Below are 26121 nucleotides of genomic sequence, written 5' to 3'. Positions count from 1 at the left end.
AAAATAAATAAAACCCTAAGCAGGCACTAAAATGTGATAATTCAGTGAGCTTAAAAATTATTTTACACTGGCAATTCTTAGCGGAGAGTTTTGATCAGAACCTACAGATTTCCAATAACAGCACTATAAGTTCCACAGAAAGGAATATTCCTTCTGGGTATGATTTGACACAAAGTCTCAGCTCAAGACCATGCTTTTAATTACAGTTATGAAATATTTTTAAAATGTTTAAAATCTCTCAAAATATTATTTTCTGTTGTTTGAAAGGTACAGTGACAATCCTCTTATGAAAACATAGGGACTTTGCCCTTCACAAACAGAAAAGTTACAACTGTTTTCCAGTTTAAATTCCTTCGGTTCATTTAGCCTCCATAGGTCTGTATTCTAACCTTTAAAACACATCCAGCTCCAAGTTACCTAAAGTTTGGCTGGGTCTGAGTCTTAGTTTTTATGATTTCTGGCTGCAGGGAGTAACTTATAAAAAACCAGAAGGTATTAATACTGGCAAAAACCATTCAAAGACAAAGGTGGGAAAAGGAATCAGGTTAGTTCACAGGATTACAAAAAACATCTACCTTTGCATCAGGCACTGCCAAGGAGACAGAGCAGTGAAGGAAAAGTCCTGCAAGCTTCCTCCACTACCGTGGCAAACACCACTGCACCTAACAGGTAAATAGCACCATTTGAGGGCTGCTTTGTTTTTTTCCATACTCCATATGGGTTGATATACAAAGAAACTGCACAGACATGTAAGAGAACCAAAATGCTGCTGCGAGATACACAGCATCAAAAGGATGCACGGATGCAGAATAAGTGACATCCTGAAGCAGTATTTTGGAAGCTTTTTCATTTTTCAGGTGCCTAGAAATAGCCCAGTGGAGGTGCAAATGTCCAATTTAAATGTGAGTCTTCTGTACAAAGTTATCAGCCCCCTCTCAAAAGTCCATTTAAAATAATCCAAGAATCCTGAGGATACAAGACGACAGGCTGAAAATAAGAATCACAGCACACAAATATACTGTTGTTATTGAATCAGAATAGATAAAAAACTTAATTTAAGCACCATCTTTCAGGTTTTTAAGACTCCTTAAAACTCTCACTATGCAGGAATTTTTAAGAAAAGAAAATTCTTTAAGTCCAAGCAGGTTCAACTACCTCTCTTAGTTTATTCATGCTAACCAGATTGGCACAAATCTGTTTTCATTATTAAATTCATGATTTGTAATTATATAAATTACTTTTCAATTGAAATTGCACAACATATTAATATTGTCTCACTACAAAGTCCAACTGGGGATACACTTTATTAGATGTAATAATACTACTAATGCAATCCAGATCAGAGAATTTACAATGAATAAAGCAAGGAACATTTGAAATTTAAAATACAGTAGAAAAGATAAACAGCTATATATCTTTTCATACAGGTTTTTCTGTTTTTAATAAGAGCAGTTCAATGCTAGCATGTCCTACTCAAAGTAAGCAAGACTGAAAGATTATTTTAGACACTGGTATCATTCTTGGATCAGATTGCAGCCATTTGACAATTTAGACCTTCTGTGTGCAACAAAAAAAAGACAATGGCCTCTCCAAACAAAAAACTTCTAAAGGCAATAATCACATCTCTGCCTGCTTAGTCAGAAGCAATGGTGATAAGCTTTTCAGAAAAGATTACTTTTGGGGAAGAAAACATGTCTCTAAAGTCAGCTCAGGCAAAACTTTGTCATGGAAAGAGACAAGACCACTGAAAAAGACAGGGGATAATTACTGAATAAGGTGAGTGACTATCAAATGGTACTAAAATAATTATCAAGGTACAAAAATAATATGGAGGGACAGAAGAGCAACTGTAAGGAGTATTTATTTTCTACCAAAAAAACTGCCTACCCCCTAAAAGTGAAACAAGGTGACCACAGTGTGCATGACTCACCACACACTGGCATGGCGACCTGCTTGCTCCCTCTGTGTCAATACAGACAGCCACAAGTGTGAGACAGAAAGCCCAGCCCAGCCCTTCTGCAAGGTAAAAGCACTCCATAGCCCCATCACACTCGCCTCATTTCACTGGAAGATACTTCCAGCAGATTCAAAGTAGACTTGATGGCAAAAAGAAGTGGTAACTTATTTTTCAGTGCCCATACACTTTCCAAAAGGGCCATCCACAGATACCTCACTCCTTGCAGTGCTCAATCACCATCCCCTCAAAATGAAACACAACTAACACAGCCGTGCCCATTGATACTGTACAATGACAAAAGCCTGCTTGAAAATGAGCTACTGAACTAACAGGATGCAAAAGTGGCCCATATTATGGGAAAGATATTCTATATAGGTGGAAATCTGATACAGTGAATGGTGACTGCTCGAAATTACTTTCATAGATTAAAATCTTAAATAATACTTTGCGTATACTTTGCTATGGCACTTGAAAAATGATTACAACTTCTGCCTGTAGGTTTTATATTACTAACATTTGCAAATAAAAAGAGAGCTGTAGCCATACGACACAGTTTTGTAAGACATCAATTTGGTGAAATGTGCATTAAGAGCAAAAATACCATAGAAAAATAGAAAATGTTGCTGCTGCAAATTGTGGCACAAATACAAAAATGCAGGTGTCAGATATGACTTTTTATCTTCTCCAATAACATACAGAAAGGAATTATTTTTAGTAACAATCAAAGGCAGATGACTTATATGAAGTTCCTTGTCTATTATTATATAATTCATAATCATTTACATCCCACTGTATAATAAAACACGAGCTAGAAATAATCTAAAACATTCTTCCACTGCAGAATTAAGGTTGTCAAACAGTAAGACCTCACAGTATTGCGTGGGAAATCAAGTTTTAATGATGATCTTTTGCTATAAATTATAGACACTTTGAACGTTCACTTATATATCTGTTGCTCCACTAAATATACCCACAAAGCCTGCTTTGAAAAATATTAGTAATGTTTATGTGCCAAGAGAGAGAAGGGGAGTGAGGCGGGGAAGAGAAAGACTATTCAAGACACACTGTACACGGGTTTAAAACTGAAAAAGCTAAGTTAAAAAAAAAAATAAAAGCAATGGCAAAAATGGCAACAGACAAAACCAAATACGTGTGATTCTTCCAGCTCCTGGAGCTACACATTTTTAAACTCTATCTCTAGAATTGTGCCAAATATTTCCCTTTTGTTTCACAGAAGCGACAAATCTGTACATCATTCAAGAACTGGAGTAACATACAAAATCCTTCAGTGCAGTAGATTACTTTAAAAACTAAGTAATTTGAATGGTGAATTGAAACCTGAAACTGAAAAAAAATAAAAAGATAATCTTCAGGACATTACTCAGACAGCAGTTAAACAAGTTTGCATAGACAGACTGGTCTTATCATAGAAATAAATGTCACACTCTTTCCATTTAACATGAGCTTATTCTCCCCTGAGTGCAGTTTTTTCTTACTTACACAAAAACCAGTAAGTCACTTCAGTAATTAGTTCGCCTGTATAAATTGCATTTTACCCCTGAAAATGTCAGTCACAGTTGCAAATTAATCACAGAATGATTTAAGATGAAAGAGATTGTTGGATGTCATTTACTCCTGCTGAAACTGTGGCTAACTTTAGGGTCAGAATCACAAAAATCATCTCTTTTCTGATGGAAAAATGCAGGTCATGGTTAAAGTAATCATGAAGTTAAGGAAAAAATAAAATTAAAATATTCATGACAGAACTAACACAGGACCAAACACAACTGTCATAAGTCCTGACTGATGCCCTTCAGGCACTAATACAAGGAACTTAAGATTCTGCATGCTAAAAATTCAAGTGAGAAAGAAAATCAATGAGAAGAAAACAGAAATACTGGCCTTCTCAGGAACAGCAGTAATAAATGAAACATGACTGTAATGAAGAAAAAAAAAAAGCAGGGAAAAATCAGCAAAGAGACTTAAGTGTCAAGTGTGGTAAAGAGTCAAGGTCATGACACCTTTAAACCAGCCCAGTATGGCTGAATGGTATGCTGCCTCCCAGGTTAGAGCAATCATAAGGACAGTGGCAATCCTAAAGAATGCTGGGAATAGTTCATTAATTATAGTGCAAACAATAAATACCACCCTCAATGACGCAGAAAGACTTTGTACTCCACTGCCTTATCTAGGCATTATGAAATGGTACTGAAGATGGAAACGGTGCTTTCCATTCCCAAAGATCCATAACAAAAGAAAAAAATAAAAGTTCATAATTGGGAACCAGTGATCTAAACAAATATTGTGGATTAAGCATATCTGCATATCTTTTGTAAAAACCTTTGTTTGGAAGGGATTATAAAGTAAACTATGCAACACTGACATTACTATTTTGCACAAGACACTACATAACAATAAACAGAAGAATAAGCACGGGAAAATGTGAGAATGTTGTTCTTCCACAATTCTGAAGGCTTTTATGTAATTTATGCAGGCTATTTGCCACCCCAGTCTAAGGTAATTTGCCAATAGAGGACCAGAATTGCCCGGGCTACCAGATTAACATACCACAAGAATACTGTAAGACACAAAACTCACACTTCAAAAAGTATGCTGCATACCTGTGACACCAAGAAATCTCCATTTTTCCTGTCTTAAGACATCTAGAGGATAAGACAGTACCTAAAGTAAGTTTTTCCTCCTTGAAAAACCTACTCTTTAAAACTTCATTATATGGAGGCACAGGGCCCCTTAGCTCCTGGGGTAGGCAGAAGATAGATCATCTTATGGAACCTCTATTTCACTCTCTGTACAAATCAGAATTCAAACCGATCAACGTCTGGCACTGGTACAGTCCTTTTGGACTCCCAGCTTCAGATTCCTGCCCCTCCCATGTGCTTATACCATCAATTAACTGATTACACAAGGAGTCAAATTCAAGCCAACTCTGAATCAGGAGCAAAGCAGTATGAAGAAGGACAGAACAAAACAGGAAAAGATTTGGCAGTTTGATTCCATAAGCTGCCCCATTGCAGAACCTCATGAATGCAACCATCAGCATGAGAGGAATGAAATGCATAGCCCAGAACTGGACAGCAGGAGGGCCAACAGGACCAAGATCAGTACAAACTGCAGTGGAGCAGTGGTGCCTCTCCAGATTATGCAGGAATCGATCACATATCTGTGCAATATTAAAGGAAGACACTTGGCTCCAAAAGAAGCTTTGTAAAAATACTTGCCTCTCAGTTAAAAATAGCACTAAAGGTATTTATTAATTTGTAACATATAAAAAGACGCCGAAATATTGCATTGTGCTTGTGTGGCAAGATTTTGGTAGTGGGGAGAGTCAGAGAGGTGACTTCTCTGAGAAGCTGCCAAAAGCTTTCCCCATGTCTGACAGAGCCAATGCCAGCCAGCTCCGAGTCAGACCTGCCACTGGCCAAGGCTGAGCCCATCAGTACATCAATGCCTCTGTAATAACATATTTAAGAAGGAAAAAAAAAAAGTTACTGTGCGGAAGTAATTGTTGAAAGAGAATAGAGATGTAGAGAATATGGGAGAGAAATAGCCCTGCAGACATCAGGGTCAGTGAAGGAGGGGGAAGAGGTGCTCCAGGCACTGGAGCTGAGATTCCTCTGCAGTCCATGTTGAACACCAGCCTGTTTCACCATGGAGGTCCATTGGGAAGCAGATATCCACCTGCAGCCCATGGAGGACCCCACACTGGAGCAGGTGGATGCCCAAAAGGAGACTGTGATCCATGAAAGCCTGTGCTGCAGCAGGCTCCTGGCAGGACCTGTGGCCCCATGGAAAGAGCAGCCTATGCTAGAGCAGGTTTCCTGGCTGGGATTGTGACCCCCTGGGGGACCCACACTGGAGCAGTTCACAAAGAACTGTAGCCTGCAGGAAGGACTCAAGCTGGAGAAGGTTGTGGAAGACTGTCTCTAATGGGAGGGACCTACACTGGAGCATGGGAAGGACTCCTCTCCTTGAGGAAGAAGCATTGGCAGAAGCAACATGTAATGAACCATAACCCCCATTGCTTGTCTCCCTGTGCCGCTGGGTGGAGAGGAGGTAGAGAATTGGGAATAAAGTTAAGCCTGGGAAGTAGGGAGAAGTGGGAGGAAGGTATTTTTAGGATTTGTTTTACTTCTCACTATCCTGCTCTGATTTTGACTGGTAATAAATTCAGCTAATTTCCCTAAATCAAGCCTGTTTTGACTGTGACAGTAATTGGTGAGTGACCACTCTCTGCCCTTATCTCAACCCGTGAGCCTTTGGTTATATTTTCTGTCCCCTGTCCAGCTGAGAAGGGTAGTGACAGGGTGGCTTTGGTGGGTACCTGCCTCCAGCTAGGGTCCAACCACCACAGGCATATCACCTCCTTTGACAAAATTCCTAATGTTTCTATCTAACACTTTCTATTACTGAAATAATTTTTAAAACCAGATTCCCATTTTGCCATTTAACTTTTCAGTTATTTTGTAGAAAGTAAGCAGATAGGGTAACTTTTACCTTATCAGTTTCTGAATACAGTGACTTTCCTGCTTGCCCTTCAGTTAAAGAATCTCCCCATTTCAGACATAAAGAGTGCAGGTACTCAGAAACCAATGTACCTTTAAGAGGGAAGGTTATAAAGCACTGAGTTCTGTTTGGATGACTGTGAGAAATTTGGTTAACACTTTCTTTTGCCATCAGAATTTAAACTAAGGGCAAATACAACAGCAAAAGTTGCTAAAAGATATCAATAAATATTAGTGAACATTTGCATTTGGACACTGCAGCTCAGGGCTGGAGTGACAGGGGATAGCACCAGAAAGGATCAGCAAGGACAGCCCATTCACCAACTTGGCAATAATGATCCTTCTCTTGCAAGTCTGCATGGAAGAATTTGGAGAATGGAATAAGGCTACAAAGCAGGACAAAACACAGTTTAGGAGGGTGAAAGACAATAAAACCAATGTTTGAAATTGAAATGGACATCACTCAATTACACAGTATCTAGTTTACAGTAAGGTAAGTGTAATTGTAACATAAGAACACAAGGCAATTTTAACAACTCCAGTAACATCTACAAAATTGTTAACTGTTCTTACATTTTTCTTTAATTATTAGCTTCTACTTCAAGGAAATTATCTAAAGGAGCTTCTTCCTCAGGAACCTGAATTTTTAATTGCCTTCTCTTCTACATACAACAACATATTTCAGGAACTATAGCAACTGCTTTTGAAGGCTGTATTATAAAACCCTACAAAGTCAATACTCAGAAGAAAATCCTGCTACATTGTAAAACAGATACCAGCTAAACATATTAAGATCCAAAGACATATACAAATGAAAACAAAAATTGAAACGAAAATCCCAAAACAAAAACAATTTTTCCACAAATCAGTTACTAAATATGCCTCAAAAATCTAAGTGAGCAAAATACAAGGAAGAAATAGGCTTTAGATGTGTTCAGAAGCAAGCTAGAAGAGTAATATAAATGTAAAATTATCTTCAAATAACAGGTTAACATTTAGATCTGGCTTTTGGGATATAAGAACATGTGTGCCACCAAATATCTCTATTTTACCAACCAGATACATTTAGTCTAATTAAAGATATCACCTCCAGCTACAAATTTCATCTTGCTTATGTCTGGAAATCTTCAGGACAGCAACAGTATTATCAAATAACAGCAAAAATTAAATTACTGAGGGCAAGGAAAAAAAAAGCTTCATTATTTATAAGGATTCAGACTATGTGCTCCATATCCAGAAGAAGAGGTGACATTCCCTCTGCAGAATATATAGCATAACTGTCCCCAGACTCCTGAGTATGGAAAGCATGGCAAAGAGCTGATCACAGACTTTATAACCTTGCAGATACAGTGGAATTCTCCTAGATCTCACATATATCACTATCAAAAACCTCAGAAAGTGAGCATGGCTGCACACAAGTATGCATACAAGGGATAGGGAATGTGCAGGAAAATCACCAATCTCTACATTGGAATTCTGATTTCTTAGCATCCCACGTGCAGATGTAAGAAGAGGAATGGCTGGAAATCATTTTCATTTCTCTCATAATTCAAAGCAAACATCCTGCACCTTAAGTGGGCAGTCTCCACAAACCATACAGCAACAGAACAATTCTTGCTTTCTTAAATATGCATCAAGAAGAGTCTCACTTCAAATGAGACTTGTCAGCACAAGTAGTAGCCTTCATGGATGATGGAACTAAATTTCAGCTCAGATTGATGTACAGCTCTCTGGAATCAGACATTTGACCTTTTAGCAACAGTGAGAGGGCTGCACCACATCCATACTTTCCACAGCAGGTGGACTCTGACAACTCCTACGCTGGGAAAACACACCTTGACACTGGAAGAGATGTCATTTGCAACTTAACTACAGTAACTCATAGAAATACACAGTGTTTCAGCTTTTGATTTTTCTTTATGAAGATTGTTAAGCTTTCTGATACATAACCAAATAAACTAAACAGGTATGGAAACATCATGAACACACTGGTCCTGCAGAAGCAGTAAGATGCAGATATGGAGATATCAAATGCTCCTTGCAAAGAATCAAAATAATTTAATAACCCATTGGTAAACTTCACAACAGTACCTCTGTATTACACATCATCTTTAGAATAAATCTGAGTGAGTACTAAACTGGTTTTTCCTTATTTTCCCCATTTCCCTCATAGCTTCAATGATCTTTTATTAAGTGAACAAGTATCAGTGATCTGAAAAATAAAGGAAAGTAAAATAACTTCTCTGACATTTATTTTAAGGAAATGCTGAATATGTAATTTTAGGGACTACTAATAGTCATATTAGGGATTACTGAATTTGCAGCAAAGAGACAGATGTTTTAAATACAATTAGTTCGCAATACTTTTACTAATTCCAACATTTGAAGTGCTAGTAATGAAATACCACAAGGATAGCAGGTTTTCCTCTTTCATTTTCTTCTCAATGTGCACTAGGAAAAAGCTATCTGTGCAGTCCTGTGGAGAAAAATCCCATGGCCAAAAAACCCTTCATTCCTATTTCTTCTGTGCAGACTGCTATGAAGCAGACTTTAATCCTCCAAGTGGTGTTTCCTTCATAAACACTCAGCAAGACACAACTGGCACTCACATGCAAAGCTGCATTATCTTCTGCAGAAGAGTGACTCTGGTTTAAGGCAGTACAACAGGACTGAAGGAGAGTGGGCTTAATTCCTGGCTCCCAAACAACATTCTTGCATGACCCTGATTAGATTTTTCTGTGCCTCAGTATCCCATCTCTAAAATCAGGATAATATGCTCTTTGTCTGCACTGTCTGTTTAGATTGCAGCCTTTCAGTATTCTCTTACTATTTGTCCATACACTGGGACCACAATGGGGCCCTTCATTTTGGCTGGGATTTCATTATGACAATAGGACAAGCAACAAATAAGATAACTTGCAGTGCATTTTACAAGCAGTGTGTGACAATCTTAAGGACATAAGTTATTAAGGATTAAAGAAAATCTAATAAAAATGAAATTTTCACAGCTTTCTAGGCCACCATTTTAATAATATTATTATTATTACTATTATTATTATAAATAACATTGTCAGAAATATATCTCTCAGAAAATGATCAATTTTTATAGCAGGGAAAACTATGAGTAAATGACCAAGCAAACATTGAGAAAAAGAAAATCTTTAATCTCACCTATCTAATTTTACAAAATGCTAAGTATTTCATTGATCTTCACTTCTCCCTACAACAAGAGTCAAGGCCAAGTACATCTTTTAAGTCAACTCTCTTCTCACTCAAGATAGAAAGTGTCTGCTCATTTTTAATCAACAGATGGATATTAAACGGAAATGTATTGTCTAAATGTACTGTCTAAAAGGACCCAAATAATTCTTAAGCCAATTCTCCGAGCTTTTTCTGTATTGCCTCCTATACCTATAACAGCATCTCTTTTCAGGAATATTGCCTCTTATGCAACTCGGTTCTCTGAAGAAAGTTATTTTCAGATAGACTTCCAATAACATCATCTTTTTCCTTCACACAGCTCCAAATGAAATAGTTTTAGCTCTCTTTCTTATTGGCATACACATCAAGTTACTGCTTAAAGTGTTCAGCTGTGGGGTTTCTTCAGTTAGAGAACTTTATGCCAAGGAAAAACACATGAGAAAAAATATTAATGAATAACAGGAGGAAGAAAGATGAATGAGAAACTTTCTAACCAAAGTCCGAATATACAAAATATCTACCCCAAGGCCACTTAGACAAAACAGTAAAAAAATTCCTACAAATTGAAGAGCAGCCTGTAGTTCCACTATCACACAACTCCAGAAAACAGCTCTCATTCTAAGAATTCCGGTCTCAGGGGAATAATTATCTTTGCAAGTGCAATCAGTCAAATACTTGTACTGTCTGAAAAAGCATACGTACATCAACAACTCTTACACTGAGATTTATACAGTGCATTTGCATGCACACAACGAACATTTCCCAGGATAGGAATATGCTCCTACTGGTTCAACATGTTGCCTACAGAAAAACAAGTGAGGCAATGCAGCACTCTGTGCTGGTACAGTAGTCTTGTCCTTATTGCAGGAGGTAAAAGCACAGTTTAGCTGGACTAACCGAGTCCATGACTAGAGCCTGCTGCTCACCTCAGCAAGTGTTCTTACCTCTAACAGACACAACACTTAAAGAACATCATCATGAAGGGTTCAGGTCAATACAAGTCTGTATGCCACTAAAGTGTCCATGAAATCTTCAGTATGAACATATTACAGAATATATACACCCTGCATTCAGAGGTATTCCATTCCTTCCACCTCCCTCCTTCCTCCAGGAGTGCTACTAACAGTTTCTCAAAAGGTACAGGATCAACCACAATTTAAAGCCACAAAATAAAGCTTTGCAGTTAAAGTGACCACCCTGTAAAGAAGCAAACTCCACTAGCAAGCTCATGCAAATTGATGCCATTAAATAAGAGTAAAAATAAGTTTTTTGTTCCTACATTAAGCAAAAAAAGGCCTTAAGAAACTTGAGGAGATTTTATCAGCTAAAGAATGAGCAGAAGAAACTCGAAGTATTTTCCCTCTGAAATATTAAGATATTTTCAAAACATTTACAGGGCAAGTCTAAAGTAACCTGCCCATCTAGTAGTACTGAAAAAGCAAAAGAAAGAAATAAAAAGCAACGGAAGGCACACTTAATACTTTTGCCCGTCATCAACTTATTATGTTGCACAGTACCTACTCCTGAGACAAATCATTGGTTTAATATTGTCACTCAAAGGTATGTATGCCTTTGATAAATATAATAAAAGCTATTAATGGGGGCTCTTTCCTTTTAATGAAAGAAAGAAGTAGTTTATTAGCTCAATCATGTTATTGTTGTGTTTCAATTTCTGCTACACTGAATACTGCACAAGTCATATTCTCACCTGCACATATATAATACTCACTACCTAACAAACAAAAAAAAATGCAACAATTTTGTTTTCATATTCTCAAACAGAGACTTGGGAAAGCTTCAGATATCGCTGGAGCTGTTTCCTTTGTTGCCTGGACAGGAGAAAAAGGTGGCTTTTGTGAAATAAACGACTCAAAATATTGAAAGATAACAGGTTTTTTTCCTAATTTTAATCTTAAATTCAGGACTACTACAAGAATCTTTCCAGCTCACTGTTCTTCACAACAGTATATCACTTTCCACTACTTGGCAGTAGTGATGACTTACTAGTACTTGATTGGTATCTCAAGGGGAAAAGTACCACAAAGTAGCATTTCTAAGACTCCAGAAGTCTTTCTCTTTAAAGGAAGACCACTGCAGGTGATCAAGTATCAGCAGGCTGAGTTGAGCTGTTCTACACGGATTAAAAAAATAAGAATGTTTCAGATCCATTTGCCCAGGAAGGCAGCGAGCCTCCTTCTCAGCACAGCCCCCGAGTCACCTCACCACTCCTTGCAGCAGGTACATTGCAGTTCATTGCTGCTGACACCTGACTGAAATTAGGATATGAAAGGCTCAGACATTTTTACTGGTCAGCTAAGAACATCCTAAGAACACACACAAAGAAAACTTCACCAAGATTAAAGCAAGATGCTGAAAATGGCTCTGTCTTGGTTCTTGGCACAACCATGCAAAAGGTAAGCAACCTTTGCTGACACGACTTGGTCCCAAAGCGATGCTTTCACCAGCACTCAGCTTCCCACATTCATCCCATCCACCTAAGAGCTCGCTGACATGTGCAGACCACTTAACACTTCTTATGCTGCAGTCTGATGCCTGTCAACTTTGCTTAGAAGCAATCTCCCTTCCAGCATTATACACTTCTGAGGATTTGGGTGTTGCAAAGCAATTGTTCATTTATTTCTGAGGACTGGGGTGTAGGGAAGCAGCTGCTATTTTATTTCATCTAGTATTGAGAGTGTTGTGTTAGCTCTTCAACAACTAAAAAAATATCAATCAACCAGTTCTCTTTAAAGACTGATTCTTCATGTGTTTAGAATGCACGTTTTTTTCCTCAAGTCTGCTGTGCCCCCTAGTACTCCATAATTTATCTAATTGTAGGGTCACTGGAACAAGAGGTTTCCTAGATAAAGTTCAAGACACAGCTTTTCAGATACACTCAGCTCTCTGGCACATATCTGGCTTCAGCAGTGATAGTGCCTTGAACTGACAGAAGAAAAAGGAGATAGAGGAATAAAAATACACTGCCTTGTCTCATGGATTTAAAGTACACTCCAGCACCATAAAGCAATAAAAATCATCAAGATGCATGGACAGAGACCACTTAGGATACTTTCCCACCAATTCCATTAAAAAAAATTTCTTCCACATTATCACAAGGAACAAACCTTACCCCCATTTACTTTAACAGTACAGGTCCTTGGAGGGCTGTTACTAATTACTGCAAAATCCAACAGACAGGACAGTGGACAAAGGAAGAGTCAAACCCTGCATTCCTTCATCCTCTATGGGGAAAGTTTTTAGACAAATTTCTTGAATTCTTAGTGTCTTTCCCTGTACATCAAGAGGAATTATAGACATTTGTAACTTATAATTAAACACTTCCAAATTTACGAATGAAAAGCATCACACAAGAAAAGAAGCATATCCATTATTATGCACATTTGAATAAATGCTAACAACTTATCTGCAACTTCATGTGATAATTACAATGGCATAAGTGACAGCTAATTCCTACCACAGCATTTCATCTGGAAAAAAAACCACTGGTATTACTACTTTTCCAAAAGACTGAATTCAACAAAATTCAGTTTCTGAAAAAAAAATAAAAAAATAAACCACAACAGAAAGTAGCCTGAGCTTGCATGAGCTGAAGCTGCTTCAGTGTGAAGAGGTACATACACATTTTGGGGGATGCAACACATCTCAGCATAGGACTGTACTATGTGTGCTATTGCAGCACCAGAGCTGTAGAAGGTACCAACCTCAGGAATCTTGCCAGCAGGGTGGTGAGAAATTAATGTGGTGCATAGATGAAAGGTAATGAAGGGTAATACAACACCAGACAGAATCATTATTCTAATCAAAAGAGCCTGTGAAACTCTTTGTTAAAGAGTCTAAATACCTGAGTAGAGAAAAAACTAATTCTAACACTAACTAGCACAAACCCCACTCAGCACAGCACAAAGAATGACCACATACATCTGTAAAGTGCATTTTTGGAGTATCATTCACAAAACCTCCAAGTCAGTGATGTGTACTTCTTCAACAATCTCATCTTGGACAGACATGTGAGTTTTGTTGAACTGTGTATGTGAATGGCAGACACAGCTTGTTAATGTAAACTCCATGCTAACGAAGCTTCTGTAAATGATCTATCCAACTACTCTGAAATTAAATACCATCTTGTTTCCAAGAAGATCATAAATAATTCTTCCAATAACTTTTCAACAGAAGGAATATTCTGAGCAGAAAGGTTGAACAGTTTCAAGCATTCATCATAGGAAGCCTCTGCCTAAGGAGAACTCTTAATTCCCAAACACACTTTCTTCCAGAGTGTTAAAATACAAAGCACCTTCAAAGCTTCTTAAATTAGTTTCATACCACATTTGTTATTTTAAGTCTCCACATTTGAGCGCAGTACATTATTTGGTATCTAAAATGTGGTCATTTGACTCTGTTTAAAACTTGTCTCTCAATTGCAAACATTAAAGAGTAAAGAATCCTTGTAGTTCATTAAACTGTACTATTTTAATTTTGATTATAACATGTTTCTGCAAGGCAAAAACCCTGCAAGGACTGTGAAAAAGAAAGCATTAACAACCTAGCAGCACATCCTCTGAGTAAGTTACTAGGATACATAGTTACTGCATAGTTACATGATGATACAATAGAATTAAGGCAGTTTGGACACCTCACCTATACATTTCTTTATTGATTTAATTAAGTTTTTTAATACCTGAAAATTTATCTTTTAACTTAGTTATTCTACCTGTATTTGCAATACTTGAAGGATACTTGCAACAGTATTTTAACTACTAAAAATCTTATAATATTACATTTTTTTTCAACATGGTTTCATGTTAGTGAAAAAGACAGTTGTTTTTTTCTTCCTGATTGTATCATCCTAAACTCTTCATAAACATAAATTAGAACTTGCTAATTACTACTTTTCTATACTTTCATCATTTAAGTGAAAGCAGTTTCTTTTTCATGCACCAGCTGAATTTTACAGCTAACACTAGCAAACTCATCAGATATTAAATTCAACAGCAATGCACTAACATTGTCAGTAGAAAACACAGGCATAACTAAGATTTAACCCCGAATTCAAAATTTTTGTCTATATCTCCACATACATAAAGTGGGAATATTAAGTTTCATCTCAGAATTATATTTTACAGCAATAAGAATATTGCAACTATTTACCACTTACAGTTTAGATGCTGACCACTTGGCCATTCTCAATTAGTGTATTTTGGTTTAGTATCAACAGGGTAGCTACCAGAAATTAAACGATGACTCCCCTTGTCAAAGAAAGGAGAAATAAAAAAACAGAGCAATCATGAAAAAGAAATTGTAATACCATAAAAGTCACTACTAATCATTCATGCCCAGTTAATTATCAAAACATGCCCTAATTCTTATTAAAATAACACTCACAGCTAGTTCACAATCACTGTTTACATTCCAAGTGCTTTACAACTGCATGTTTCAATAACCTTACAAGGACTTACTCCTCTGTGGAAACAGCATTACAAAATGTCAAATTTGTTGCAATACCACTGATGAAATTGTGAACAAAATCATCTCTACTAAAATTCCACCAAGAGGATATGGTATACAAAAAAACCCCAAAAAACTAAAGCATTCATTCAAGGTGAGTACTTCTTCTTTGAAAAACAAAACAAAACAAAACCAAACCAAACAAAACAAAACATAAAAAACCCAGTTCTATTGTCAACTATTTCACACACTTGAATTGTATTTCACTTGATTAGAAGTTACAGAAGAAAGTACATTTCAATCACTGAATTACTGTGTTATCACCATGACATCTGCATACAAGAATGTAAGGATCTCCTCAGGTGACACGCACAGATTTGACTGCATGGCTCTCAGTTACCTTCAGAAGACTTCTGGATTTTACAGCCTCCAGACTAAACGAAAAAACAGTCAATATTCTGAAATCTTAAGAAAGATTTTGGACATGTAAGGTGAGTGAGATCATTCATAATGAGAGCTATGCTGCTGTTAATGAAAACTCTTTGCCTTTTATGTGCCCATGCAGAGTGCTGAACACACATACCAAAGCAGTCAGTAGCCCAGACACATCAAAACTCAGGACACTTTAAGCAAACAAAACCTTAATCATTTACCACACTTCTTGACTCCTTCAAACAGATTCTGATGATTTGCAAACTCCCATCGTCTTCACATTAGGCATATCTGAAGCACTTAGACAAAGCAAATTAGGCAAGAGGTCACACTGCTAGGCAGGACACAGCCCCTGAAACTTCAGATTATACATTCCCAGACCCTGCCCCGGTATGAATTCCCCTGGCTCCTCTTGCCTACCCTACTCCATGGTAATTTCCACTCACCTCTAGCCCCTTCCAACCTTTCCCTTGCTCAAATCTCCCTAATAAAAACAAAGCTATGGCCAAAAAACAAACAAAACCAAAAAAGCCAGGAGCAACTCAAAGCTATGTAAAAGAAGCTATCACATACAACACAACAAGCAACACGTCTCTGAATGAACCAACTCCACAGGAGCACTCGGAGTCAATTTGCTTCCTTAAAAAGAAAATAATTAACTGATACCTGCTAAAGAGAAGGAAAGCCTCCTTCAAGCTATGGAATATACACTGTAGCATCAAACTGCTACTCTGCCAACTCCTTTGATCTAAACACTAATTCTGAAGTAAAAGAACCCCACATTTCAAAGTTAGCTCAGATTTCAGTATGCAGGTTACTGGAGGGCAGTCCACAGATATTCCTGTACACATTGTACACTCCAAGGCAAGCTTTGCCAGTGCTTCTAACAAGAGACCTGGATTTTGCTAAGTACCTACATTTGACTGCAAGTACAGGAAATTTTTAAAACAATTAAACGAAACAAGAACAATAAGAAATAAAGTACACATATTCTGTTCACAAAATCTCTTCCATAAGACAGTCCTTAAGACACTTTCTGGAGAGACCAAAAAGCAATTTTTCTCTCCTCAAATAAAGGGAAATTAAAACTTAACTTGACAGCAGCAGTGTAAAGGTATGGCTGGTCAGTCTCCAAGTTCCCAAATACAAACCTGGTCCTCCAGCACCTCTCATAAAAATATCAGTGGTAAGGAGGATGTAGCTTCTATGCAGATACAACTAGCTATGCTGTGTAAATAACAAGATCTATGTCTAAGGTGAATATTGTTGAAACCATGTCAAGTGTTGCAATTATATGCAGCAATTTATTTATTTTTATTCACTTCAGCCTCACACAATCTCCATATGCAGGTGCATTTAACCACAGCACTCCAGCAACACAACTAGAGATTTATCTTATATGTCTGGAGCTAGTCACTTGGCCTCTCCATGTTTCTCTGTTTCTCCATCTGTGATGCTTCACAGAAAGCTTGAGAGGCTTAATTTATTATGCAGCCTGCCAAGTGCTTTAGAGAAGTGTGTTACTACAGCATTTAAACTGTATTTGTTGGTTCTGAAAGGGTAAATCGTTAACCAAATCAAAATGAAACCAATAATATCCTTAAAAGGTGGCTGCACTTTTTAAATACAGAAGTATCATGTTTACCTTACCTGCCTCTGTAGAAGAAAAGCCTCCAGACTTAAGGTATTTTATTACATTAGGACATCAGGAGATCTGATTTTCTTCTGAACCCCCTTTCCATCCATTTACTGTTACACTCTCAAAGGAGGTGATAAGCAGAGAGAAACAAACCAGCAATGCCAAATCAAAGTGACACATGGCCAGCCAGACTCACAGTCCAGAGGCCACAGGGAAAGATCTCTACTAAGGAATCAGCAATGTTTAACTGACAGCAGATGTCAACTACAGGTTGCCTGATCAGGGCAGGAAACAGCTCAGATGCTAATAAAGACAAGGGCAAACTGCTCCCAACACCTGCAAGACAATACACTAAATACTGACAGTAAACATATTTAAGCCTTAGACGTCTTTCAAACCAGTATTTCATGTGAAAGTTTTGTATCTCTACAAACCCCAGGTATAGGCTTTTGCTCTTTTCAATCATGTTTTTACTGCAATATCACTGAAAGAATTCTCAGGAAGCCATTTCTGGCAAGCAAAACAGTCCACCTAAAAATACTGACGATGGACAAAGATTATCTTAAAATACTAGGTATATAAAATATGGACACATACTAAGCAAGTCCCAAAAACTAGTTTCATTTAAGGGTATTTAATATATATTTTTATAGCTAAAACCAGCTAAAAGAGGCAGCTGGAGCAAAATAAGAAACTCAAAAGAGAAACAAATAAATAATAGTATGATTTATTGTAATTTTTAAAATTATTAAAATATGACTAGCCAAATAAGACAAACAATCTCAATGTTTCACAGATTAAAACCAGTTTTCATTTAGGCAAAAGAGCCCCCGCACACTGTATAAAAGTTGCAACATTAGATCAAGCAACATAAGTGATACCTTGAAAGAGGGTAATTTTGAATCACCAGATATTTAACAAAAATCTTGAAACCCAAGAGCAAACATGATTCCAGACAATTTTCTAGATATATGAATATATGTGTACACATATGTATATATTTTTAGGAAATCTGCCTGCAGATTTTCAGCATATAGCAATGCTCCAGTGCCATCCCTCATCTTAATCCAGCCTTGTTGTGTGCTTTATTTCTTTTTCAGACTGAAAATACGTATTTGTACCACACTTTGCTGCTGGTGTATCCAGCACACAATTTAAAAGACGGCCTGATGCAACTGTCAGGATTCTGCACTAGCTCTCTGCACCCTTAAGCTCCCACATCAGCTCTAAGTATTTCAATCGCACACTTCCACGTCCACACTGCAGAACCCATCCTGTCTGTAGCATCCTGAGGAGTAAAAATAACTGGTAAAAATAACATTTTTTCCTCCTGCAGGTCAGTGTGGCTCTCTCTCAGCAGGCAACTGGAAGTAAGAAAGCAGGGTTTCGGTTCCATCAGATGCACAGAGATGGACAAACTTCTCTTCTGGAGCCAGCACCTCACCTATGTGCCATATCAAGAATATAGCGTTTAACAAGTTAGCAGGCTTCTGCACATTTCAGGACAGAAATTCTCCTGGTGTGACTGCTGCCATTTGTCTCTTGCAGAAGCATGCAGTGACATTTTGGCAAGGGGAGTGGGGAAAAGAGGAAGGGCTTTTTTGTAATCAATAGACATAAGATGGAAACACATGGCTCTAGATGCCTTGCCTTTTTGTAGGTAGGACACTGATAAAAAAAGCCAAGAAATGCCCTGAATAATTTGGTGCTGTCATGTGCTATATGAGGTTCTGAAGCTCTGCATCTTATTTCTTATTTCTTATTTTCTGAAGCAAGCACAACTTTTGTAAGATGACAGTCCTAATCCATTTAAACTTTGAGACTGTGGCATGACAATGTAGAGCATGATTTTTTTCAACAAGTATTTTGCTCCTGTAGAAAGCAAATGAGGACTAAGAACTTTGGTGCTCTTAGCCTCCAGCTTGAGTAACAGCCATGAGGAACAGTACCTTACAGCAAGGTGAACCCTTGAGCTTTTTACAGTACCACTGAGGGTCAGTACATTTTAAAGGTCTTTATCCAACAGCAATAGTGATACAGATCTGCCTAATACACAGCCCAGCAAACCACTGCCTTGGCTGGACACACTGTGCCAACAGAGTAACTTCATCTGACTATTTCCACCAATTTTTAATGAATCTCTCCCTCCTGCAGGGTTTCAAGTCTCTTTCTTGAATTCTTGCTTTCATATTAGAAATTACCCTTTTTAGTGCCTTATGTCAAAGCACATACCATCTTTTGTTGTCAGATTTTCCACAGTCTCAAATACAATTTACTTGAATGCAGGTATGGATTGAATGATGCTGGGAAGGTTAAGTACACCAGTCATCTGATTGATGATCATGGCTGTTAGTATTCCACAGTCTTACAGCAGATCCTGACTTAATCCAACATTTGTTGGATAACATGATATACCTATTGAGGAGACCATGACAAGGTCCAAACATTCAGTCCAGCTCACTATACATTAAAGGTGACTCCAAATGTAAACTTCTAAATATTTTGCAATTACTCAGCCAAAAACTGATGGATCAAATACCCATCAAGCTGTGCAACACTGTCACAGCAACAAGGAACTGAGGAAGACTCAGATTTCCTGAACCTTTAAAATCTCCTCATGATATCACTACAAGGTAGCACAGGATATGTGCAACCCTGTGCATTCCCAACCAGAAAAAGCCCACATGGGGCTTCAAAGTTCACATGGCTCTACAACAGAACACACACTAACACATATTTGGAGCAAACTTCAATGTCCAATTCATGGTTTATGTTAGCCCTTCCAACTGCAGCAAAACCAACAACAGTCTATTCCACAGTACTGAAATTCTTTAGTTTTTGTTGGGTGTGTAAGCCCCAAACCCTGGTATTTAATACAAAGAAATTAAATATTGCCTATTTTCTTTTTTTAGAACACTAATTCATGCTGTCTTTTTTTACAGTTTTTGGAGGCAGCAATACTGGTAAGGGGAGGAGGGTGAAGAATTTATGAATTTGAGATGCAGTGCATTTGCTCTCCACTTATTTTGTATACAGTGCCTACAAGGACCACTGGTGCTGGGAAAATCTCTAAAAGCATGTTAGGTGCTTCTTTTAATCCCACATACATTTCCCATCTAAATTGAATCTACCTTAAATCAGCACTGATTGGCCTTGCTGTCAGCAAGAAAAATGTGACACTTTCACTCATACTAGTGGTGATTTTACAAAAAAGGGGCAAACTAAATGATACAAATGCTAATATCCTTCTAACAACTCCTACTGTCTCTTTTGAAAAAGTAGGATAAAATGAGTTCTCATACAATTCATTAGAAATTACAGAGCCTTTTACTCTACCACAAAGACTGCCCTGCTATATTCTCATAAATCCATGGCCACGAAGGCAGGACCAGGGAAAACCTGCTGACAAAAATTGCTCTGCTTCACAAAGTCGAAGAAGGTGTTTGGGTCCAGTTGTCAATTACCTGACCTTACAATGAGAAGGCACAAATTATCTGCAATGCTTCTGAAAAGGCAACAATTACATCGGTAAATTAGTAAGTTATGCTTAGAATAAATGACTGGAGGGACAGTAGTGGTTTTGATTACCAGAGAAACACTAAGCGAGATTGGAAAGTGTTGCTTCCTCTTTTACCTGCTGTTAAAGGACAGTCCCTTCTCACTCACAGCATTAGAAAGCTTCTTTTTGCTTTCATCACCTCATCTTCCACATGAACTTCTTTTCTTAACAAAAGCAGCAGAAACAATGTATGAAATTTTAGGGAGTTAGAACAAAAATCTTCCTCATGATCTGTACTGATTCTCTATGTTAAAACAGGCCACAGAAATTAATCGTACTATTTTAGCCTCAAACCCAAAGGTTGGCTAAAGCACTGTGTGGTTCCATGAAAGAACCAGGGCCTTGTGTGAGGATTTTGCGTCACAGAGTCTACTACACCCTTTGATAAGCTGTCCTTATTTAATTGTACCATTAGAAAACTGCATCTTATTTCTAGTCTGAACTGATCTAGCTTCAGCTTTCAGCCATGAGAATCCCCTTAATCTACCTGACAAAGAACCATCTAACTGTCAGATACCTTTACCCTAAATACTTATAGACTTACCACGTAGCCTCTACTGTCTGTTGATAAACTAAATAGATTTAGCTTCTAAAATCTTCCATTCTAAAGCTGATTATCCAGGCCTCAAATTAATGTAGATTTTTTCTGAACTCCTTCCAGTTTTTCCAACAGCAGGTGTGGACATGAGAACTGGGATACAACACTTCAGTAAAGCTGTATAAAATATAGCATTATCCATCTCTCCCTATTTTCCCAGTCATGCACTTTCAGCCTCCTTCAAGACTGCTTTGCACAAGGAGTAATACTTCAAATAATCAACCCTCAAAAGCAATTCTTCCATCTCTACTTATATTCGATCTAGTTCTTCCAAACACAAAAAATTCAGAATGGACCATGGCCAAGTTTACTTGTTTGCTGTAAAGAAAAATATATGTATTCCTAATCCCAATTGCATAAGCTCCAAGTATGGTGAAACATATAAATCCACTGTCTGTATTTTACAAGAGAAAAACTGCAGAGAGAAAGATTACACTGCAATCATGTAATAGTTACACAATTTAAAGCTCCCTCTTTAAACTACTATTTCATTCAATAAACTCAACATTCCCAGCCTATTTTGCACTATGGTGCTCTGATGCTCATTTATATATTCCAGTCTTGAGGTGCTTGGATGGTCACAGCAGGTTTTATTCCCAGCAAAATCTAGTGGGCACAACAAAAAATTGCTTCAGGCAAAAGCCAGTGTTCTTCCAGACAAAAGGCAGAGCTGCAGGCTAGTCCTGGAGGATTTGCTAATGTTATAAATCTACCCATGTAGTGAAAATTAATTGCCAGTTATAATCTTCAATTATTACTGTATCACCAGCTAGTTCCCCTTCCTATGCTGGATGAAAAAGAAACCTGAGCAAAATCATGAACTGTCCTAGGATGACCATTTTCACAACACAACAAAAAAAAGTCCAATTTAGAGATTATAAGATCATATCCTATCATATCTGGTAAAGTCCATGGTCCTCACTGGTAGAGCAGGTGCAGAAAAGATGACGGTAGTGTTTGCACAGAAAAGAAGCAAGCAATCTAGCTTTTGGAGCAGTAACATCAAATTCTGCCTTTAAGTAATTTAAAAATTATTGAAAAGTACCATACTAGAATATGTAGTGACTTGTTAAAACATAGTGAAGTACTGCAGGTTTTTGCTGTAGTAAGAACTGACCTATCCTTCTAAGTGTGGCTTGGGTAACTTCTTTAAGAGAAAGATAAACCCTAGCAATGTATTTTGAAGCATGTCAGTCCTTACTTTAACGTAAGTAAATGTAATGTAAGTAAAATTCGGTGCCACTGGCAGCATCAAATTTTAAAAAACAGTAAACAGAGTGCTAGTCAATAAAGCCTGTCACAACCTGTCATAGGAAAAGGTAATGTGCTCTGGTATTCTGCTTTTTATTTTTCTCCCCATAAATAAATTCATTCTACGTACGTGTATTATCTTTTTAATCTAGAAATAAGGCATTGTTCCTTTCCTTTTGAAATTGTTATGCAATAACATGCTTCAATAAGGACTGGATTATACCCTATCAGTGGAGAGTAGGCTTTCAGTGCTCTTTCAGTTAATTCCAGGGCAGGTATGATTGGTCTTTCAGCAGCAGCAGCCATGCTTGCACATCCTCTTTCAGTGACAAAAAATTTCCACACATAGCTGGTAGGATACCTTGGGCCTCTTTACAAAGAGAGGTGATCTATAAACATCAGTAGTCAACTTGTTTCTTCTCATGACTTCTTCCCATCCACTCATTCCCTCTACCTTTCCTCACATTGATGTGAATCTTATTTCATACCCTTCCCCTGGATATATACACATTGTCTTGATTATTACTCAAAGCAGCTTCAATATAATGATTTTGAACACAGGAAAGTCTCTCTCATAACCTCACAGTACTAAAATGACCAAGCTTTCAAGAGCAATTGTTCTGTGTATTATTTCCATGCACAATATGCTTACACGTGGTATGTCAGAAATCTGCCATGGAAAGCCTGCATCTAAGGGGTTCTCCTAAAAACAATTTAAACGCCAGAAATTTGGACACAACAGGCTCATTTTAAGGTTGATAGTCAAGAACAAGAGTCAAAACTGTTTAGAATTTTGCATGTCACTTATCCTCCCAGCCTGTAACGTACAAACAAATAGGCAGAAAAGAATTAATAAAGAAGAAAGAGTGTAAAAGAATGACAAATGTTGTCGCATACACAATGTGTTAGTTTCTCTTCACTTTTTGCCTAGTAGCAAAACTAGGGCACTATTCAGTAGAACAGATGAAGCTGAAGCCTAATAATAAAGGGAATGTTTAAGTATTTGGAGAACAGAGGGCATGTTTAGGGAACAGAGTTAAGAAAGATTAAGATTTATCTTTCAATATTTATGTTATTTTTGCAGTCTGGCAATTACAATTAGTTTTGCTTTCCAGTGCCGAGACAGTAAGACAATATTAACAAAACAGGGAGAGTTTATTTTTACAAATGAACTGCTTTCACTAGAAATCTGTTCTGTATGCTACTTTCCTGTGTGCTATACTATCAGCTTTGATGCCTTCTTCCTCCACATCAACTAATTATTCTCTACCTCCTTCAAATTCCTCCTTAAAATAGCTTACTGCACGAAATTTTTCAACATTCATAGACTGATTTTTGTCTTCACAACATAAACTACTTATGGTTTTGTCTGAAATGTATTGAAAGCTCTCAGAAATACAGACCATATCTGGCTGTTTGAAAGCTAACACTTATATACGTTACATCATTTGAACACATATATGCCACATCTCTTTAGAGCTTTTCCAAATACGTGCTTAATTACAAGGAATTTTTAAAAAACTCAAAACAGACGAAAAGCCTACAAGAACTCCCACAGAGGATACACTCTTACCTTCCAGGAAAGTGATAAAAGTTTACAATACCTTTCATTTGCCAAGGAGCTTGGAAAACAAACAGTCAGAATAGTAACAGGTATCTTGAAAAGCTGGAAGTAACAATAAATGCCACAAAATAAAACTCGTAGCATTCCCTCCTTGAGCAATGCAGTCAAGAATAATTTTTCTTGATGAGCAAGAAACCCAAAAATATGTAAAGCTGCATTACCTCTTTCAAAATTTAAATACCTAAAAGGCTTGGTAATGTTCACACCCAGTGTGTTGCGAGTTATGAGAGAAGCTGAAGAAAACTTACACCAAGCACAGAATGTTCAAAGACTCTATTAAAAGCACTATACACACAGCTCACCATAATTTCAAGAGCTGAAACATTTTTCCTCCCATTTCTCCTCATGTTTTTCCATTGCCATGCATTCAGTTTCTTAATATATTTGCCCAAGGTTCTCCAAGTCTTCTAAAAAGCCAAAAATACAGCAAAAGCATGAATACAATCAGAACCACAAAACGTCATGATAGTGCACAAAAAAAAACCACCTGAGAGACCCTGAAGAGAAAATCTGAAGACTTTTTCTTTCCCCGTTTTCTCAGCACCTCTGCATGGTGACGTGTATAAGCTGCTGGGATGACTGAACATTGATAACATACAGGGACATGCAGAAAGTTGCTTGGGAAAGGCAGGCAAGGTAATGAAAAAAGCCTTCCAAGTCAAAAGATCAGCTCAATGCTCTGTGCGTGAAGGAACAAATCTCTCCCACAGCATTTTCCTCTTCTTTAAACAGTTGTTTAGATCTACTAAAGAGATGTGAAAACCTGAGATTAACTTCTTAGACGCTAAATGACATGAATGACAGCCATTCTGTGTAACCCCTCTAAAATTACTATGTCCGGCTTTCTCAGAGAAAAAAAAAAGTGCTGTATCATAAAGCATGCCTGCCTGTAGCATGTAGACAGGAACAAGCTGCTTTGCCCTGCAAGACAAGCAAAAGCCATACAACCATGGTTACCGCAGCACCGCGCCCAAGCTCTCACGATACACCCTGAGCAGTACGACATTACCCGGGGCCCAGTCCACGATAATGCAATCCCGTGGCCTTGTCTCAGCTCTGGAAGCAGGAAGCACAAGTCAGTATCAGTATGCAACAAATCATGCAGACATATTATCTACTTATGCTGCACTGTAAAGAACAGAACTACTACTTTCATGTCCATCATGCTATGTGATAGATATGACCAGACACTCTTCACCCTCCTTGAAGAGCTTTTTTTTTTTGTGATGGTTTTTGCTCTACTTGCCAGTACTAGGTCCAACTCCACCAATCCTGAACTCACACTTGTCTTAAACATCCATTTTCTTTGCTATATTCTCGCCTGTCCTAGAATTTGCAGTGGAAAAGAGAACCAGTCTGAAAATGAGGTTATCGCACATTTTCTCTCTCTCTCTCTCCTGCTGCTTACTAATCTGTGCCATTCCTCCAGTTGAGCTGAACCCACACCTGCAATTTCAGCCTTTTTTCTTCCTACTTTTGACTCACTCCTCAAACCTTTTCTTTTGTATCTATTTCTTTCTCTGCAATAGAATGCAAATATTTATTCCAAGAGAAAGCGAGAAAACATAATAACCATTTCACATTCTCCCTTCCCACTCTCTTCCTCTTCCTTATAGCTCTCCCTTCTTCCCTCATACAATAGATGTAAAACACATCTGTACCACTCTCTCCTTGCCTCACTCACATCAGCCCATACCTCACATCTCCCTTCTCCTCCCACTCTGACAGAATAGGACAGCCAATCAGTCTTTTTGGTGTTTGGAAGTCTACTTCTGACTCCTTGATTCTCTAACTACATTACTCTTCCAGTCCTTCTTTCACCTCCAGGCTTATTATGCTCTGTTAGACAAAAAATTACACTTTTGTCTCTAACT

At 37.7% G+C, this 26121-nt stretch overlaps 1 protein-coding gene across 5 annotated transcripts in view; it reads right to left on the bottom strand.

Moving 5' to 3' along the window:
• ATXN7L1 (ataxin 7 like 1) overlaps nt 1-26121 on the bottom strand; it is a 112194-nt gene that overhangs the window by 76072 nt on the left and 10001 nt on the right. Inside the window, exon 1 of one of the 5 annotated variants that reach the window (XM_088165819.1) lies at nt 24550-24640. The exons of the other annotated variants lie outside the window; for them this stretch is intronic. The gene's annotated coding sequence lies outside the window, so the exon portion shown is untranslated. Of the gene's footprint in view, nt 1-24549; nt 24641-26121 lie in introns of those variants that run through there. 5 annotated transcript variants of the gene reach the window in all.

This window comes from Sturnus vulgaris, chromosome 5 (assembly GCF_052056855.1).
Source record: "Sturnus vulgaris isolate bStuVul1 chromosome 5, bStuVul1.hap1, whole genome shotgun sequence".
Taxonomy (NCBI): domain Eukaryota; kingdom Metazoa; phylum Chordata; class Aves; order Passeriformes; family Sturnidae; genus Sturnus; species Sturnus vulgaris.
This window is presented reverse-complemented; position numbering and strand designations above follow the sequence as displayed.